The 21,166-nt window shown below is 36.4% G+C and overlaps 1 long non-coding RNA gene across 3 annotated transcripts; it reads right to left on the bottom strand.

Moving 5' to 3' along the window:
* Window positions 1–4,746: 4,746 nt before the first annotated feature.
* LOC110351522 (uncharacterized) lies at window positions 4,747–20,792 on the bottom strand. Of its 3 annotated transcripts, none has more exons than XR_005265196.1 (5): window positions 20,271–20,792; window positions 12,829–13,062; window positions 7,421–7,498; window positions 6,865–6,938; window positions 4,747–5,409 (listed from the first exon to the last, which is right to left on the bottom strand). It is a non-coding gene; the product is annotated as an uncharacterized lncRNA (long non-coding RNA). The 3 variants fall into 3 exon arrangements; XR_002399065.3 differs by having other exon boundaries at window positions 4,747–5,406; XR_005265194.1 differs by having other exon boundaries at window positions 4,747–6,938.
* Window positions 20,793–21,166: the final 374 nt, after the last annotated feature.

Here is a 21,166-nt window from a genome sequence, read left to right as displayed (position 1 = left end):
GTGTAATAATGAATTCACCAGGGAATCTTCCTGTTCAGAGAACACTGCTGCAGACAAGGAAAAACCACTCTACATTTGCTGTCACAAGCTTTTGGATGATTAGGTTAAGATGCTGGGAGCAAGTACATGTACATACATATAGTGATGCAAAATCAAGTATTTTGTATATAGTAACACTGACAAATATGTTGAAAAATGCATTATGCTTTACAGGGGAACGTGTGCATATGTGTATATACACACAAAGTAAATTAGAAAATTGTTCCTCTAGTCTGTATGGATGTGATATACCAACATGACTGGCGTGATTAGTATTTCTAACCATTTAATCTGAGAAGCAGAATCTAAAAATCATACTTTCAAATGCAAATTCACACTTTAAAACTTATTTTAATATTTCTTAATCCTAAATGATGAGCTGCATGAAAAGCAGATGCACATCCGCCCACTGGCAATCACCATTTCCTCCTGTACAGTGGCAGCACAGATCTAATGAAGAAAACCTATACTGGGTTATGGTTATTATTATTAAGATTTAAGATTAAGATCTATGAGCAAGTAACTGTGGAGAGTAGGTGTGGTCAATTAGAACAGACGACAAACATGTGAGAGCAGACGTATATGACTGCTGAGAGAGAGATGTATCTGGCAAGGTTACAGCAGTGAATGTGACAAAGGTCCCAGTATTCAGTGGCCCACTTTAGTGAAGCTCTAAGTAAAAACGTCATATGAACCCATTATGGACTAAATGACCATATCTGTCTTTATTAAGTTAAAATCATCTAACATTTCTCTCATCTCATTTACAGATTACAACAGCTACAAAAGCAAAACAAAGCAAAATTTATGTATAGATGCAACAACAATGCAAAACAAGTTAAGAATTGGACTTGGATAGATTTTAATACACCCAAATTAAAACCAATCCCCATCCACAACCTTTGCTAATGTCTAAATCAGGAAAACCTCTAAATAACATAATATAAATACATTAAAGTTGCCTACATAACTCTAGATTCATACGTATTCATAGATGTTTGGTGGATGATAAGGTTCAGAGTTTTACCAAATAGCTCTTTCAAAGTGTGGAGGTGGACCAGAAAATAGCTTTCCATAAAACCTTCAAGTGCCCATCATAGTTTTCTTGTTTATTGCATCACAACAGGTACTAACAAACATACCCTTCTTCTGTATCAATTCCTCTGGTACAATATTCATTCAAGGTGCAGAAAACAAATTCAGCTCCCCTGCCTTCAACTCCAACTTCCCAGCTCTGTGCAAGTGCCCTTAACATCAAGGTCACGAAGAGGTCTGAGTATCTACCACATCATCTTTTGAAACTGTCCAAACAGATTCAAGTAGCTCAGATTCTTGAGTTTTAAGACAAACCAAAAGAATAAACCACATACTAGAACGTTTGAATGTGACCATAAGCTTAATAGCAGGTAAGGACCTTACCTAGAGGTAGAGTTGAATTTTGAGGATTTTATTTCAAGAGAAGTGGAAGGAATTTACAGTTACTTTAATCATAAAGCAAAAATTGAAGAAGGAGCAGGGAAGGAAGAGAACATACTGAGCTATGTCAGAAGTCAGAACAGAGTAAAAGGAATATTTTGTTCCCACCCTTAGAGCAGATTAGATGACATGGAAGGGGTTTAAGTTGTAGGAAGACTTTTTCCAATACATATTTGTGGATCCACCAGTAATGACAGACTCTGTGGTCTGTCTGTAGCTTGGCAGAAAACCTTTAAGAACAGATTGAACAAAACAATCACAAACAATCTGGGTGCAATTGGTTTTACATTCTACACAGAGGTTTCAGTAAAAGTTTGTGTACTTAGCATGCAACAATAAAGAACGCATAAAATTATTTTCAATAAAAATAAAGTATAGAATATTTTTAACTAGTTAAAAAAGTTCCAAAGAAACATCTGTATGAGTATCACGCTGCTGATAAGCTTAAGATAAAGTGATAAACAGGTGTCATATTGCTTTTAATATCCTTGCTTCATTTATTCAGAAGCATTTACCTTCACTTTGAAATAGTTAAAAATGAAGCTTACCTAAATTAACCTTGTTCTTTTCTCAATTGTATGTAGAAACCTGGACTCAGACTGACTCCCATAGATCTATTCCCATAGCTCTGGGAAAAAAATCTTCATGTCAGGTACAGTACTTTTATTCTGCTCTTTGTACAAAGATGTAATTGCACTCCAGTAGATCCTAGAACTTAATTATTTTGACTTAACAGACTGATTTTAGTTAAGACCTTCTTTTATTGATCTACTATACAGTTGAAATGTTATTTCACCTTCTGGCTTGTGCAGTGCTTGTATTAAATTACTGTCCAACTGTTTTTCATCTACTTTACAGATTACTTTGTAGAAAAAGTGATCCCAGACAGCACAGGCATTGTCTTTTAAGGAAAAAAAAATGCGGTCTCTTTGTTACTGTTGTATATCCAAATTCTCAGTCACGTTTTTTGTCTTTGTTATTAGTCAGTAAAGGATACAAGTCCCCTCTATAGCTGTTTGTTGAATGCATTAAATTGTAGCACTTTGTAAGTGGAATGTTTCCTTAGAGAAAATTAAATTTCATAAAACACATTTTTTTGCAATCAGAGATTTGATTTACAGGTACTGTATTGGAGAAAAGTAACCACTGTTTAGCTATATCTGCACAGCATCAAACCAATCAATGCTTCAGTGAATGACACAAAGCACTTCAGTTACTGGAAAGTGCATTTAATCAAGAAGCTGTAAAGAGAGACTCCTGCTGTCAGAAGCAAATTCAAATACAGTTGTCATTCAGTAGCATTTAACAACACCAAAGATAACGCAGGAGAAGGCTTATCTGCTCTTTTCCCCTTATCTGTCAGGAGAGGAGCTGAATATGCATCTATAGAAAACATGCAAGATGTTTGACAGTTTCCTTTACTTTTCCAAGCTGAAGTACAGACAATGTGAGAGACTCACACCCTAGACTAAGCTCCTGTGGACTCTAAATAAAATATTGACCAACCAAAAAACACACCAAAATATTGGTGTGTTTTCTGTCGCTCCACTTTGACTATGTATAGACCCCATAAAGTCTATCAGTAGGAAGACAGCAGAACTCTCTCCACTTCCCTGGGAAAGAGTGCTGGTATTTGTGAGGAGCCCACTTCAGATTTCCTTGTTGCAAGGGCTCTCAAAAAGTAACTTAGAGGAGTCTGTACAGTCACCTTGGTGTTTCTAACTAATGAGATTGCAGAACCTCACTTGAGTCTTCTTGAAAGTGCTTATTCAAAAAAATAAAAATCTTGTTCTACAGCAGAAGTACCTTAAAAAAAAAGAGGATATTTTCTCTGCAGAAGTTTGGCTACATAGAATGCTAAGCCTAACTAATGAAGTCTGTAAGGAACAGAAAGAATCACAGAATCATTTAGGTTGGAAAAGACCTGAGATCATCTGGTCCAACCTTCAACCCAGCACTGCCAAGTCCACCATAAACCAAGTCACTAAGCTCTATATCTGTACTTTTTTTTCTTTGAAGACCTCCAGGGATGGTGATGTAACTACTTTCCTAGGCAGCTTGTTATATTAACTGTTACCATAAACATGTTTTCTGTTAAAAACAATTTCAGAAAGTCATAATTATAGGAAGGAAAATAAAGGGACTGCAAGACAGGTGTATTCACTACACGTACACTGGAATACATTAAAGATTTATAACAGTATTATACAGGGAAACATTTAATACCACTGTGCATATTTACTCTGTTCAGAGGAATCTTTTTTTTTAAATTAAAAACTATACTCTGCTGACTTGGTCTTACTTTAAGAAAAGAGGCTGCAGATAGTTATATAGAAGCTGCTGCAGAGAAAGCTAGCATATACTTCAGTATTTTACAGATGACTTACACAATTGTGTATGAGTATTAGTTACTACCAGTCTAAGATTCTTAGAAATTTCCTCAAGTTAAAGACACACTCTGCTTTCTACAGCATTTTTCTGGAGATGCATCACTGCACTAGCATGCTGCTGAACACAAACCACTTCCTCAACATTTATTATGCAGTTTTTAAGCCAAAATTTCGCAGTGTAAATACAACCCTTAACGCATGCCTGTTGCTATGATCAGTTCTTTTACAGCTCACAGATGAGATTGCTTATGCATATTTCTGAGGACACCCATTTTTCCTATTGACAAAAAAGTTGCTTTAAACTTTTTGCCCTGCATGCGTGGGTAGTACTTCCTCTCTACTGATCACATGTAGTACTTCAAGGGCAGCATCAGTTTTTGCCAGCACCAAGAACATTGCACTGGCATTCTATTTGTATTGCAAAAATAAAAATTAACACCCTTTCTGAAAACTACGGACTAAAATGGAAGCCACACGATACTTTACTGAAACTTCTTTCTACAGAGGAGTTTAGTCTCTAGTGTCATTAGAGGAAATTCAAAATCTTCTGTTTAACTAAAAAAGGCATAATATATCTATAATATGGCTCAATAGTCATTAAAATGAAGGACAGCTTTTCTTCTTTTAAGTGTGAATTGCCATAGAAATCATCTTTTTCTACCAACCCAAAGGAAAGCACATTAGGTGTCAGACTAGTAGAAAAATAACAGAACACTGCTGTCTTAAATAGCACAATGCAATAATATAATAGATAAAATATGGAAGAGTTAGAAATCTTTACTTATTAAGAACTCTGAATTTGAGTCGTTAAGTTACTTATGTTATTTGCACAAAGCTGACATTTAGTTACACTGGATTTATTTTCTTTTATTATAATCACTCAACATTTCAACACAGAACCACTTTGCTTCTCTTGGCACTAAGGAGGATCACCTTCAAAATGTTCCAAAAGTAGCTTCCAGGAAATCATCCTTACTACCGCAATCTACATAGTACATTCTGGTGAATAAAGTAGGAAAGGAAAAACACAACAGGGAATGCTAAATCTCATGTTTACTTCTATTTTTTTGCAGCTATTTCTAAATTAGAACATAAACCAGAACAGCTGAAAACTGCCAGGTACAGAAAAAAACAATTTCATATATAGAAGTATTTTTTAAAAACCAGTGTTAGACAAAAACTTATTTCAGAACATTTACAAGTCTAGAAATTAAAACTTTTAGTAGTGGAGACTCCAGATCAAAGGATACAATTTAGATAGGCATCAGAACCTAGATTTCCTGTTTTCCTTTCATCAAGGCTGATGAGCCTAGACTAAGATTTTTTTCAGGCAAGAGGCACTGAATATAGTAAGAGGGATCTGTCACAGCCACAAATCAAGGTTTGGGAGGTTCAAAGTGGAATTTAGAAAAAAGGCTGCCTCCAAAAGATGTGTCTGGTGGAACACTGGAGCAGGTTATCCAAGGACACTGCATAGTTCCCATCCTTGAAGTTTTCAAGCCTGCTGGATAAAGAATCCTATTCAAGCAAGCATGTTCAACTAGACAACTAGATTACCTCCAGAAGGTTCTTCCATTTTTTTTTAATTATTATTTTTTTTGTCTGATCTAATTCTTCAGGTGAGAAAAGCTAACTCAAATGAGTTTGAGACATACACTTTACAGACTACAGCTCTATCTGATCAAGAATAGAGTCAGCCAAGACATACCACCCTTTCCGCAAAGGAGAAAAAAGTGTTTTCAGGCTGTTTCTTTCCCAGTTTACATTTCTGAGGTGATAATCACTAAAAATCTTTGCTGAGTTACACAATATCTAGATACACATCATGATACAGAGTGTAGATTGAAGTCCAGGTCATCTAGCAAGATGAATCTTCAGACAGAAGTAGGGGAAAAACAAACCAGATATAATGTGGAAAGATAGGCTCTCCTGAGTTTAATTTGTCTATCTTTTTTTCTGAAGTTCCACTTCTCATACATCTGCAGTCAGTATAACTAAAGATGAAGAACTAATTATTGAATAAAATCATGACCCCATAATACTGACAAAGGTCTTGTTACTAATTTGAATGGCTCCAGGTTTTCAGCCATCATGCTACAAACTAAGTACTTATTTTTAAAGAAAAAAAAACACCACCTCATCCTTCCCCTCCTCCAAAAAAAAGGAACAACACCTGAGACACAGGTAAACTGAATAGTTATCTCATGGATTAAATTTAAACCCACATGTAACCACTGTGGCTGAAGTAAGAGCAGACTACAATTTTTCTATCATGCTTCAAAGACAATGGAAAGTGTTCCTCACACTTGATAGTGCAGAAGTTACTGCATTTCTCATGAACAACTAAGTAGATTATAAATACTTTCAATTTGATATTCATAGACTAATGTTAAAATACTGTAACATTTCTGAGTTTCCTGTTTCCCATGACTTCCATCTCAAATCTTTCTAGGGACCTTTCAGAAGGGGATTTTTTTCCCCACCTCTCCCGGTTTCTGTGAAAATGAACAAAACCAAAAGCAGATTTAAGACTGGTATTTAGAGACTATTCTGTTGTTCTTCCATTCCTTTACTCCTTCTCCCCTCTTTTTCCCACGCTAATTTGGGAATTAGCTTCATCTTTTCATATTTAGATGAACTGTTTTGCCTTGCTTATAAGTCAAGATTTAACAAATATTTTGAGAGCTTCATACAGAAATGGTAAGTTACAGTGGCCTGAATTACTTGCTTTTAGTTGCCTTACTTGTCTTTAGTTGCTTTAGTTGTGTAACTGATAAAGTAGTATTTTTCCAGTGTGCTACAACAATCTTCCAAGTAGCAGTTAGATATCTACAGAAAATATAAAAATTCATACCATGTGCCAACAGGGAATCAGAGAATAACTAATCTTGAGCATTCCACATGATGTAGTGACTAAAGCGTAAAGTCAATGGGGCTGAAAGAAGCCTTGTCTATTTACCTAAAACAAGAAGCAGCCAGGAATAGCTTCTTCATAGTTGAAGATGTCCAGGTCAGGGGCAGGGTGCAAGTGTTCTGTGAACGGACTGCAGATTAACTTTCCTTATATGAAAGCACAGCTGCTACTAAACATCTACATTTGTCTAGCCATTAGCTTTTGATACTCTGAAAGTAGGTAAATATGAAAGCATTTTGTTTCTGAATTGTCTATTAGATTGCACCAGTCACTTACTGAGCATATCATGGGTTAAACTGTAGAAGGATGTTCAGAGTATCCTCTTAAACCTATAGTATTTCTCCCCACCCCCACACCAATGACCCTAGAGATCTCTTCTGAACTAGACGGATTGTGTCTGTGATTGCTCTTTTTTGGAGGAGCTACTGATGCTTCTCCTGTAAAATTAATAGCACTAGGAAACAGCTGCCAAAACGAAAAACATACACTTTGGTGGGGTGGCAGCTGGGTCCCATAGTCTTAAAAATGAAAAGATAAGCAGTCAGTCCCTTAAGCTCAAAGAGAATAGTCCCCCCATGCTCCCTCTGAGGCCTTCATTTACCCTATAGGTGGTCTTTTTCAGGTTCCCTCTCTTGGCTTGAGGTGATTTCAGGGTGGCAAAATCCAGAGTCAATGGTAACTGCAAGAGGGGGATAGAGGTGTCAGTTTTTCTTCCCCTTGTAAACATCCTTTTAGAAAAAGGTGCTGTCAAAACAAATATAGAAGTAAAACCCTCACTCCCCTTTTAATATAAAATTGTTTGTTTAAGAAAAGCTCACAGAAATTTGTTGTGCATGATTTCCCATGATTTAAAGCTCCCCTTTACAACCTTCTCTTTCAAGCAGGATCTTCCCGGATTTCTTCAGCAACTTGAGGTTATTTAAATAAAACAAATCTTCCTGCATAGAGGCCAAGACAGACAAGATATGTGTTGTGTCGAGTAAACAGATACAAGAACATCCTTACTTCAGAACTGCTTTTCGCACTGGGTAATTCTCTCAAAGCTGAAGTTTCTAGAAATGCATCTATTAACTTCAAGATCTACAAGCACATAAAAACTCAGTAAGATCTGGGCTATCATAGTTAGTTCCCCAGCTTCTCATCTGTCCCTGGTGCAGACAACCACAATACACATAATTGCCATTTTAGTGAAATTGTTCTCATGCTCAAGTTTAAACTTAGATGCATGACTTGCTGTCATGACAATCTGCAGAAAGAAACACCTCTGGAGCAAATCTGCCTCCTTGGAACTATCCTGAATGACTCAGTTGAGCTGTCAGCAGTTTGGTCTAGCAGCTGGTTACAAGTGGCATATCCTTGAAGATGGTAATGAGGTTAAAACTATTTTTAAGTCATAAAATTTGAAGAGGACACTATTATGAGGTTCAGCATGGGGAAGATGGCTGATACACTGGAGGAGAGCAGACTGCTTCTTAGTACTCAGGTACCCTGGAGGACCAGGTCAACAACAACCTCCTGATGTTCAAAATTAAAAGTTGCATGCCCAGAGGACAACCACAGAGCAACTGCATGCATTGCAAAGTAGAGGCCAGCTACAGACTGGTCTGGCAGCTGAGGAGAACCCAAGGGCATAGCTAGAAAGCAAGCTGAGAAGGGCAGCCACGTGCCCTTGCTCCTGCAATAGTTACGTGCCTACAGGACTGCAAAGAGTGAGAACAACCAATGGACCAAAATGAACCAAGGAAGTGACAAAGATTTACACCAGCTGCTCATATAACCATAAAGACGAGAGATTTCCATCAGATTTACCACTTGAACTAACCTTCATCTACTATGCTAAAGGGTAGAAAGTAAGCAAAAGTAACAGGAGTGACTACATTGAAGTTTAAATAAAAGATAACTACTATTTCTGATAAAGTTTGACATAGATTAGGGAGGGCCATAAGTAACAGAAAATTGCTTCTATACAACCTTCATTATTTCTTAGAAACATGCCAAGGCAATGTTCTTAATGAAACCTGATGCCAGACAGGGAAACTCAGCCAGTTTCTCATCTAGATAAGTGCCTCCTTAATATGTAGTATTTGTTTTTTTCATTTTAAGTGGTGTGTGGCAGAACAAGAACTCTATTAGTTACTTAAAAAATAAAGGTGATGCTTAGTAAACAGCGTGGTTTAGGTTGACATCGGCAGGTCACTTCCACTGGCTTCCATGGCAAAAATGGAATAATGCTCCTTTCCCAGAGAAATGATTGTCAAGATTTCCAGACAATTTCAGTCATTCTTCAACATTAAATACTACTTTAAGTTATTTATCATGACTAATTACAACACCAAATTTTCCTTGTAAGGTATTGACAACAAAGCAATATAGGGGATCAATGTTAGCATTGACATAACTACTTTGAAACTAACAAACATACAATAGGTATAAATTATAGTGTACTCCTTACGTGAAGAAAATAAAAGACTAGGACCTAACTTATTCCCTGCATAGATTATAAGACTGGAGATCAAGTCTTACCAGATCTTCATGTAACACACTCTCACCAGTCAAGACAGAAGTGTCAATGGGCTTTCACCACATTTTCTTTTAAAGTTAAAGCAAACAAATATTCCAGAAGGCAGTTACCTTAATAAGTAGTGAGAGAATACATTACTATGGCAAGAGACATGTGGCAAGCTATCACCTCTCTCTCCAGTTTTAGGGGAGAGAAGGGAATGACAGGAAAAGGGCAGAAGTTTCATACATTTGCATCCAATTGCAGCAAGATTTTTTAAAAAGCTAAATATCAACATGGCATTTCTGAGAACAACCCATGGACAAAATTCAGGGGGGAGGGGGAAAAAGTTCCATTATAAAATCTTGCAACTCAAACAAGAATTATATTAGATTTATTTTTCATATATTGTTATTTTCTCTTATTCTCTCTTCCATTCACATTTGCTTGCAGGTATGGAAACTAAGTTTTAATTGTGACACTTTTTAATTGTGGACTTTTTTGGTAATGGAGCTGGTCTGAAATCAGTGTTATTTTTCCCTCCCAGTACTAAAATAAAATAAATAAATAAAAAGCACTAGGATAAGTTTCAGGATCAGATCTTTTATTCTGCTGCTTCCTAGCCCCTGCTTCCCTCCTTCAGCAAAGAATCATTAACTAGCTGCTAGTGTTGAAGTTTTGATCTTGGATAAAAACAACAAAAAAGAAATTAGGTAGAGAAGTCCTGAAGTGTCACAATAATGAGAGCACAACATTAGCCTATGTAAAGGTAAGCCTTGAAGTTCAAACTATTGATCTACATAAATCCACTGCCAGAAAACCGTGCTGAGAGGCTGAACAGAGGCTCTATGCTCCAGCCCCAAAGCTGCAAAGGGCACAAGGACAGAACATGGAGTGGCACCTCACGGAAAGGAAACACAACAGGGTTTCTTCCTTCCATATTTTCATATTCACAGCCCATTTTGCCTATAGAAAGAGAATCAGTGCTGTAACAGTGGTAAAATATAACATGATCCTACATTAGTTACAGCTAATCACAAGTAGCTACCTCATGAGTATAGGACTCTGATATTATCCTTGTTATTCTCATTGTTGTTTAAATAGATGAGTAAAGACTTTATTAAGAAGTCAAAACAAAGCTTAAATTCCCTTATATACACTAGAAAACCAAGCTATGGGCTAGAAATAGGAGGTCTGGTTTTCTTATTTGTTTTTACTCCCTATTTATTTCTTGATCTCAATTCAATCATTTCACAGCACTGCGCAGAAGAATTATCTATTCATTTTTTAAGAAGTACAGTTTGAGGTGCCCTACGGTGAACTCCACGGTAATTTGACATGTAACTTCAAGCTTGCAAGACTAAGAAAATAGATGAAGCAAGCAAGATAAAGAACTTAAGTGGACACAAATGAAAGGAAGTACTTTTATTTAGTGACAAGAACTGTAATAAGCTTGATTCAGCATTTATTCAGCCTGCATATTCTAATTACAATTTTTTCAGAGATTTGTTGCAAATGCACATCTGGACTTTGTCCATTCAACCTCATTGTTACTTGTCCTGCTATTTATTCCAAGTTTATTTTCACATAGCTCTGTAGAGCATTTCCTCTTCCCAAGGGAGTTGTTCCTACCAGATGGTATTTACATGTACACACCATGCTTAGATTTCAGTAGTTTTTCCACAACTCTGTTTTTAAGAATCAGACTGAATTTAAATATTACCACACAGTCATGTTCCTGTTAGGGGATTCTGAAGGAAAAGATGAAACAAAATAACCGCTGTATATTTTTCTTATTAGAACACTATGACTACCTCTCAGAAAGGAAAGAGCTGTTCTAGTGTTCCATATGTCACTTGTGATGATACTTTTAGATCTGTTAAGCTTCTATCCCAGGACATCGTACCTTACCTTCTTGCCCCTAGAAAACATCTTTCAGTTGCATGAGAATATACCTTTCAGGATCTCAAAATTAAAGGGGTCAAACTTGCATGGTATTTCTTTTGAGACTGTGAACATAGATACACAGGCTGGAAGAATTTTTTTTTTCCTAAAGAGTTTAAAAAAGTCAATGTAAATTAGAATATCAATTAATTCTGTTAATACATCTCAAAGCTTAGCTTCATTAAAAATTAGTTACTGTAAATATGCTACCCTGGAGAAGAGAAGGGGTTTTCTTTAGAAGAGAAATGCAAGAAGTATTTTTAGCAATAAATTGAGATGGTTCAGCTGCTGGATTTTCTTTTCTTCTTTTTAAATTCATCTTATATATGTCCTGCCAAGTATCTAAGAAGATTTATCTTGCATCACTTTCATGTAATGATTCAGGGATATAAACTTATAGTTACATTGGTTATTAATTAAAAACTAGGTATACTGGAATGTAATTTAATAGGGCCTAAGCCCAATTCAGCTCCTGGCTACACAGAATATTCCAAACATATTTTATGCTTCATTTTAAAGCTGGTATTTCTTCATCCTATCAGTTTCCTTCTTAGGTTGGAGTCATACACAATGCAAGAAATATTGTTGCCTTACTTATATGTGTTATATAAGTAAGTTGCCTTACTTATATCTGTTGAGCCCCGGCTGGACAGTGCTATTGCCCAGTGAAGTGTGAACGTGTCACTACCATCCTGGTAGACACATTTTAAGAGAAGGCAGTCAAAATGTTAACCATTTGTATTAAACATCTTTGAAAGGCCACTCAATGAAAATGAACTAGAAGAACCATCTATACAGACCATAACAACAAGCATCAAATACACTTGGACATACTCCAGCAGCACAAAGGACTTAAAAAGTTACATAGACATTAAAATGCCCTTTTAAAGTACTAAGACAAGGTTTAAGAAACAAACCATGAAAAATTTATTGTTATGCCCAGCCCTGCTATAGCCCCTTATCTTCATTTCCATAGAACAGTTTAAATCCTCAAGTCCTGTACGTAGTGGAAAACAACAGTGACACACAGTGCTTGATACACTCTCTGTAATCAGTAATCCTTGTGTCAGGACACAAAGAGCATTTTCAAGACACCCACTGACACCTGACAGATACACTAACTGAAATACAAGGGTAGACAGTACCTGACACTCCAGTTCCCAGAAATAGATCCCATACAGAGCAATCACACAGTTGTCATTTTCACAGCACCCCTTCTTAAAGCATTTATTTACAGCTATTGGACACAATCACCATTGCAACAAAAACAAACAAACAAAAAAACAACAATGTTAATATATGAAAGATTCTAAGGTGCCATTAATAATGCAGGACATACTCTGATCCTGTTAATCTTTCGATATTGACCAGGCAGCTTTGTTACTTGAACACCAACCTAATCATCATTTGATGGCCAACTACCACCAGTTACATCAAACTAAACCTGACAATTCTGAGTGTTAAATAACACATACACAAGCAATTGCTACTTAAAATGGACAATATTCTGGCAAATTCTTTAGAAATCTATATTTGAAGTATGAAGGAATATAAACCAAGCTCACCTCAGCATCCCACCCCTGAAAGTTTCTTGTTTCTGACCAAAAGTGTAGAACGCCTAGTAGAATTCAGGGCAGAAATGTAGATCTTCCTCTGCAGCACCAGACAAGAAAGTCCTCTTCTATATTGTCACTTCAGTGTTCTGTTCCATTAGTAGTGCTTTTATAGAAAGAAGCTGATGATAAAAACAGTGTGGCCCACCTCTCTTCCCTTAAGAACTGCTACACCTGCAGTTATACCTAAGGATGAAGTTAAAGTTGGAATGATTACAACCAACATCAAAATATAGGTTTGTATTTTCCATCCTCACCAGAAACAAGAAAAGCAACTCTTAGGAGAACAGTTTCATCATCTTATATCTCTAAAGATGAAGTCATAAATGGCTTTAAAACAATTTTTTCTTCTAACAACGCAATGCTTGTTTCTTGCATTTCAATTGGCATCACTTCATGCTGTTGTGTTCTACAGAACAATAGAGCTGGTTGTAGAAATGAGATGAGTCACAAATAACACGTGACTTGGGGTATGTAAGGCAGAACTGACTATATCATTTTGTTTCAGCTGCCAAAAGGGGACAACAAAATCATGTTTGTTTAGTACTTGCATTCAAACTTTTGCTGTTGATCTAACTATATTTTGAGCAACATACACCTTTTATTTTTAAAGAGGACATTATATTAACATGCAAAATTGCTTGTAACTATCAGTACTAACTTTCCGTTTTTATAGCTTCAATGCTTGCATTATAGAAGACACTGGCCATGTATTACTAGTCATCTCGTAATATGAAAGTGAGAAATCTCCCTGCTAGATCACTGGGTAAAGATTAGTTCTTCCATGTAAAAACAAGCTTGTTGTTAATACAAGACAGTTTTGTGATTCTAAACAATTACTCTCAGACTGAAGCCACATTTCTCCTTCTGTCCTAGAAGAAAGATCAATATGTACCTACATAGATGGGCAGATGAGTGGAAAGCCTGTTTCTATTGAATTTCCTTCCTTAATGATCTTCCTATCTTTGTCAGTAAGTCATCGAGGAAATAAGTTACAGCTAAATAATTTGAGTACTTGTCCTCATCTGTTGTGGTTAAAAGGTTAACCATCGTCTTCCAAATATTTCTAGGCTCACTCTTCTGAAGTGAGAGCACATTCCTATTACACAGTGGCATCCTGGGGCATTCCCACCCATTAAGTTCTGGGTTAGGAAAAAACATTTTCCTCCAACTACTACACTGTAAGACAAGTACTCTGGTTCCTGGTTAAAGAGAAGGGAAACAAGCCTTTCAAGCAGAACTTAAATAACCAAATGGAAACTCATGGTGCCAGTCAGGTCATGCCCATGACTTGCTCCTGCAATTGAGATTTCAATCCCACATTCAAGAAACTGTGAGCAACAGTTCTCACAACTGTTTCTTCCATTGCTACCTGATTAATGTATGTTTCATTAAAATACTTCTGAAATTGAATGCTAAAAAGTAAGAAGGAGTGCAGGTATGCTTTTTACTCAAAGAATTTTAGCATGGTGTTTTTATGTCAAAGCATAGGTGGTCTCACACCAGAACATTCACAGAACATCTCTGGCAGTTCGTTCAACTGACTTGATGTTTGTACAAGTCTTCACCCAATCCTAGTTAAAAAAAAAAAAAAGGTAACCATGCAGAAGAGTATGCTGTACCAGATGTCATCTAGAAATTAGATATCATCATCATCCTATCATATTGGCAATATCAGAAGTGATTTTCTAACTTCATAATCTTTCTTTGGCCAAAATAAAGAAGTTTTTGAAGTTATCAAAAGTCAAGATTGTTTTCATTGTGGAGTAATAATGTAGAACACAATTGTCCATCATGCAGGTGTAAATGCACACCTGAATGGCATTCAGTACAAGCTGCCCAAATTGTGGCAGTGAAGAGAACTTCACACCTCCTGCTGTGAAATACAGCAGTAAGACATTAAGCTAGTCTGTCACATTTTGCAGGCTACAGTCTAGAAGCATCCAGATAGAGTTACTGCAGTTCAGCAGGTGGATGCTTACTATACAGCTTTAATGCAATTCTGTAAGACTGTAAGGCCATTTCTAAGCTGTCATTAAGAACATACATAAACAATACTTTATTTTATCCACCATGCGCAGTCTATACATATAAGTATTTGTATTTTTCATTACTACAAAGCTTAGCCCCAGAAAATTTCACAAATGGCCAAATTGAATAATCTAGAACAAAACAGTTTAGTCAGATCCATATGTATGTATAGTCCAGGAGACCAATAAAAAGGATTATTTCTACTGAAGTTTGTTATGTTATCACTTTCAGCAGTTACAGGTTACATTTACAGCAGTTACAGTTTCAGCAGTTACCTATGACTTGACTGTATTCTATGGAAATGAGTGCTTCCAAGAGATTTTCCTGCATATGGAATTTGTAGTAGGGATTCATTACAGAAGGCTTTGGAAAACCTTTTCCTGCAAGACATTTTGTTCAGTAACTTAAGAAGCCTCACAAGTAAAATAACTCCATTTAGGTTGGCAATTCACATCAGACATTATTCTGATCAAGTGTTATTACATACATTTTATTCTACTAGGACCCTGGAAACTGAAAGACATCAGAAGACTTAATATTTCTTAACTGAGGAAGTATAGTAGTTCATAAAATACTATTTCTTTTCTGGCCACCTCAGTATTACATTAATAATTGATACAAACACTGAAAGCTATGAAGCTCTAGGTTGTGATTACTTAATAAAGGCTCAGAGATTTTATTGAGTTACAAAAGAGCACTGAAGTATGCAAGCTTGAATCAGCTGGGAACTATTAGGCCCCTCTCCACAGTTTCTCTAGACAGTTCTCCCCTCTAGGTAAGATTAAGTTAATTAAATAGATATGAACTGTAAGAGCCTATTTGTTTGCAAACACTATTATTTAAGAGAAGAGCTAGATGCCCAAACTTCTTCAGAAGTGTTTTAGTAATTAATTCATGTTTGTTTTAATTCTTAAGCATTTCCTGTAACAGCACTCCAGTGAAAAAGACACTTCACCTACATTTGACACCTAAGAAATAGCAGATCACATTTTCAATTCTCACCTTCTCTGGCCAACAGCAGAGTTGCAGACAAACCAGGAAGAGCCTAAATTTCCAAATACCAGGTCTCCACCACATCAGGGGAGAAGTACTTAATAATGTAATTTTGCATATTATTTCCCTGTGAATATGTAAACTGTACCTTCTGGTTATTGAGGACTATGTAAAAACAAAAAAAAATATGCGATTTTGGTATGAAGACCTGTACTTTTGCACTGCCTAGGAGCAGGGACAGAATTGTGTTGTACCAGAGGATGAATCAGAAACAGCTCCTGACTCTTCAGGTGGACAGAAAGATAAAAGGAGAGAAAAATCTCCTTTCTCCCCAAATCAATAGATTTAATCACGTCCACCTTCCCTACGTTTCGCACACCATTTGAGAGAAACTCATAATATTAGTGGCATGGATATGTCAACGGCTGAATCAACTCTTGTGTTGAGTGTACCACAATAAAACTAGAACAAACAGTGCCACCGAGTGGCAGTATTGCTACAACACACTTCTCAGAGTCCCTATTAGAAACATCTTGCAACAGCCCATTTCTAAGAGGTGTAATTAATATTTAAATCAGCATAAGTAAAACAGCAGCACTAATTTTGGTCTTACTTGCGTTTGAACCTTCAATGTTTCATTGGAAAGTGTTCTTAAGGGAGGTTAGAAGAATTAACAAACCATGGTTCAGGTTAGGAACAAGCTTAAGTAGTGACTTTAAAAACACCCTAACAGAAAGCCCAGCCAGTATTTAGAACATTTATCAAACAGTCTCTTCTGAACACATAACATCACTAATGTCATGGAAAAGCTATTTTTTGTGGTAAAAAAGAAAAAAAAAAGAATACATGTAAGCCACTTGAATGTTCCATCAGATCCTGCTTGCCCTCTCAGAAAGTTACCAGTGAGCTAAAGTTCTTGAAATTGTAATTACTTTGCTTAAGTTCTCTCTCCCTTTCAGTCCTGGAGAAAACTCTTCTCCAAATGACACCACTATTGTGAAGTCGACACCACTACTGCTCTCAGCTTGGTCTTAAAACACACAAACTGAGCTACCTTACAAAGACAGTCCTATTCTTTAAGCAGTTATCTATGAAATGAGACAAAAGTTCACTATTTTTAGTCTAGTTTCTTTCTAGTAAATACTCCAGAGTTAACTGCTTTAGTCTTCTGTCAGGTACCTAGCCAGTGTGACAAATACCACATGCCATATTTATAGCCTGAGATCTCCTAGAACATAACACCCAGGTGGGTAGTTAGTGACCTCAAGACAGAAGAATAGCTTGTACTTCCTAGGACTGCAGCATCATACTGTGCCTAAGGAATGGTAACACATAGGGGATTTTTATTAATTCACAGCACAGGAGTTAAAAAGGGTTTATTCATGCAGTCCACAGGTCTTCGACAGGATATTTTCTTGGTATTTCACAGTATGTACACAGCTGAATTTTGACAATGTTGAGAAAACTACATTTGCTAGTGATGGATCTGCTCTTCTTCCCCCAGTATCACCATATTTGCTAGCTGCAAGCTATGAATTTTTATCTGTGTTTTCTAGAGGGCATACACACAAGTTATTTTAAGGAAAGCACAAGAACCAGGCTAGAAAGAATACTTCACCAATGCTTTTCTGAACACCAAATGGGACAAGGGAGGAAAATGAAAGGTCAAATAGATTAACAAAAGTGTGGTATTAGCAGATATGACAAGTTTCCAGAGTGAAGCCAAAGACGATTTCATATTGTTTGATGGGATGCTCTGCTTTCAGTATTTGTCAACGGAAGCCAAGACACCTAGATTACCTTTAGAGTCTTCATACACTGCATGAAACAGAATATTTTAGGTCCAACCAGCTATAGGTCCATAGAGTCATTATTTCTCTGCAGTGCTATTTTCTCTGATGGATCGGAAGGCTATATGTTGCCTAGACCTGTGTTTCTGTAACTTAACCAGAAGCGACATTATGAAGAGAATCTGATTTTACCCTGCTTCTTCCAGGTTTCTGTTGTTCAAGAAACACACAGAAGAAAACCTTAAATTGGCTCATACAGGCAGTCTCCCCCCAACTTCTGTGCTTAATCCTCACTGTCGTATCATTTTGTCATGCAAGGGAGCTGTCAAGCCAGATACCACTAGCAGAAGGGACAACATTGTTGTTCAGGAATGATGATATAAAGTGTATTCTAACAACTACAGTGAAATGTTGCTAATGAGAACTCAGTAAGAATGTTGACTGCTTCTAAATTCTAGAGTTATTTTCTCTTTTACACTAATACTATGCATTGCAAATAGATCTCTTAGCATTCAAATTAGCATCTACTAGAGTACAATCATTAAGATGCTTGTGTTGACAATGGTATTTTCATAAAAGCACTTGGTGTAGAGATCAGTTTGCACAGTACTTCTGAAAATATTAGAAGTCTAGCAATTCTAGAAAGTTATCTAAAATGAGCTACACATGCTCTGCATAAGAGACTTGTCAAACTTCATTTATATGTTAAGCAAACGATCTCTTCATGAAAGAGATAAAATGACACTGAAGACTTCCCTGATTTTTATTTATTTATTTTTAAAACAGAATCTTCTCTGAATAATAAGGTTAAAGCTTCCAGGGTAACAGTTCTTCACAAAGAAGAACTATTTATTTTTTTATTTCTTCTCAGGTGTTTCAATGCCTATAGGTACAAATTCATTCATCTCCAAAATCCATGCCATAAAAGCTTCACATATTTTGTTATTAAGAAATCACACCACAAGGTCCATGCACATGATAAGACAATCATTTTGCACTGAACTTCTCATCCCTTAGTTTTTGCAAAACAGATACCCAAAATTAATCATACCATATGGGCCAGCTGTTTCCTATCTTTTTCCTATCTGTATTCTCCACGTACACATGGAAAGACTTGTGCCTATTATGCATAAAGAGTTCTATTTTGTCCCAAACTTCATCCTCTTTGGAACATTTCTCACAGCAGATTACACAGTGGGAAGCCAGCTGGAAGCAACCAGAATTAAGTTTGACCTCCCAGCCCCTTACAGATTTCCCATGACTTTTCTGCTATACTAAAGTTTGCTTCTTTTACACAAACCAGCATCAATTTTGGATAACTGTCAACACTATAGCACCAGAACATAGATCACAGAAAACCATTAATAAAGAGCTGATAGAAATATATTCAATATTACACCTTCAGCTGACTTTAAGAGGTTATCATCTCATATCTATAAAATCTTTATTACCAACTAAAACATTAAAAGAAATACTTATACCTACTTTTGTAACAGCACTTGTGAAATAACTTTACTTATTTCTACAACCATCAGGAACAGCATTAAGAGATGTGATGATGCAGTTCAGTTCCGTGGCAACTCTTTCACATGGTAAAGTCAAAAACTCAAGCATCATTCAGCCCTAAACTACAAGCTTCAAAATTTGGTTATGATTAACATAAGCATGAACACAATTCCTTTTTAGCAAAATGAAGGGAAATACATTATGTGCATGAAATATATTGATTTACTTATGGAATAGCAATATTCTTTTAATTCTTATTCACTTACACTAAGAGCAATACATTTTTCTCAAAAACTAGGAAAACTAATCTTGCAAGAAGGATCTCCATTTATTTTTTTCCTCACCCAACTTCTTGCTAGCTTAAAAAATATGAATAGACTATGGAGTACCACAGTTGTATAGCATGAGTTTATGACTAGTTTTTCCTAGCAATCCTGTCTACTCATTACTTGTAACCCAATGTTTTAGTAGGAGTAGAGGCTTCTTCTCAAGAACAGCCCTTCTTGTCTGGCTTCACCTGCTTTACATTACCCAAAAAACAGGTGCTGCTTTAACTAAGTACTTACTGCTTGCAAACTAGCTCAGCAGCAATTTGAGAGTAGAGGAGGAGGAAACCTAAATTTGCATTCTCCCCTACTCCTTCCCACCCCAACAGAATATTTACAGACCCTCAGTCTCCTTACAGTTTTAATCATTTCACCAGTTTTCAGGAGTAAAAATTGATATTCACTTGTGGACAGCAGAATGCAGTGGGCGCTACCTTACCTTAAAAGGGTAAGGATACAATTGTGGTTTGATTTTGGCTAAGAATCGCCTAGAAGATGCAACAAGAGGAGGCATCCACAGAGCAGAGCTACTAGCATTATTGCAGATAATATAGGGAAATAAAATTAAGTAAACATGCTTCTCTGAAAGTTCAAGACCATGGTTGGGGTTCATTATTTCATCCTCTCTACGCACTTACAGAGTAAACATCTTAAGAACCTTTAATGTTATTCTTGTAACATAATAAAAGACACACATTTTAGCAGCTTTTATAGCAAATGCATCTAGGTTCACGAAAGGTAAACTTACCATATCTGTCATGATAGCTGGACATTGCAAATCCAAACTCTTCCCTTAGCAGCCACTCATTAACAACTATTTTCTTCCCTTGTTGTCTGTGGAACCATCACTGACTTCTGATGCAACATTTTTTTTGCATGCAGGAAGTGTGAAGTTTCACACCAGCTCTTCAACCTTGGGTACAGAGTTCAGTAACTTCATTTCACTCTCCTCAGAGTCCTCAAGAACTTGAATTTTCCTAGCATCTAGAACTAGAATCCAAGCCTGAGTTCAGACTCAGAGACACCTTCACAATCAAGATTAATCCTCCCATAATAAGCCTTGCAGTTTCTCTGAACTACATCTAGGAAGAGCACCTGTTCAGAAACATCTCTTTATATGACCTTATCACTAGCACAAACATTACCACTGTCCCTATAACCTTCTCTAACATCAAAAACAAAAATAATATAACTAACTAACCAACCACTCTCTCCACAACACTAAGACCTCCTATGGGGACTCAAAACTTCACTTCCTACAAAAGCCCTTTTTTAATAACCAGTCACAGCTGCGACTGACCTTTAATTGCCCCTGGCAGGTCTCCAGGTGCTAGGAGCTCACTATTTTTTAATTTGTTTTGTGTGTCTGGTTAACTCTTCTAAGTTCAGGGATGGTTGTATCTTCCTCTCTCAAGGATTTATAAGCAAATCCTGTTTTTTTGCTTCCAGCCTGAATAGAGAAATAATTTTGTGAAGAGAATATATTTGAAAAAAAAATTGCAACACAATTACAGAAAATTAAAGTAGAAAGTATTGAACACCAAAAATTTTGCAGAACATAAGGAAAAAAAGGCTTCTATTTTTGAACACCAAAAATTTTGCAGAACATAAGGAAAAAAAGGCTTCTATTTTTTTAATATTAAC

This window comes from Anas platyrhynchos, chromosome 4 (assembly GCF_047663525.1).
Source record: "Anas platyrhynchos isolate ZD024472 breed Pekin duck chromosome 4, IASCAAS_PekinDuck_T2T, whole genome shotgun sequence".
In the NCBI taxonomy this organism is placed as follows: Eukaryota; Metazoa; Chordata; class Aves; order Anseriformes; family Anatidae; genus Anas; species Anas platyrhynchos.
Note: the sequence above shows the minus strand (reverse complement) of the source record. Positions and strands in the feature narration are given on the sequence as shown.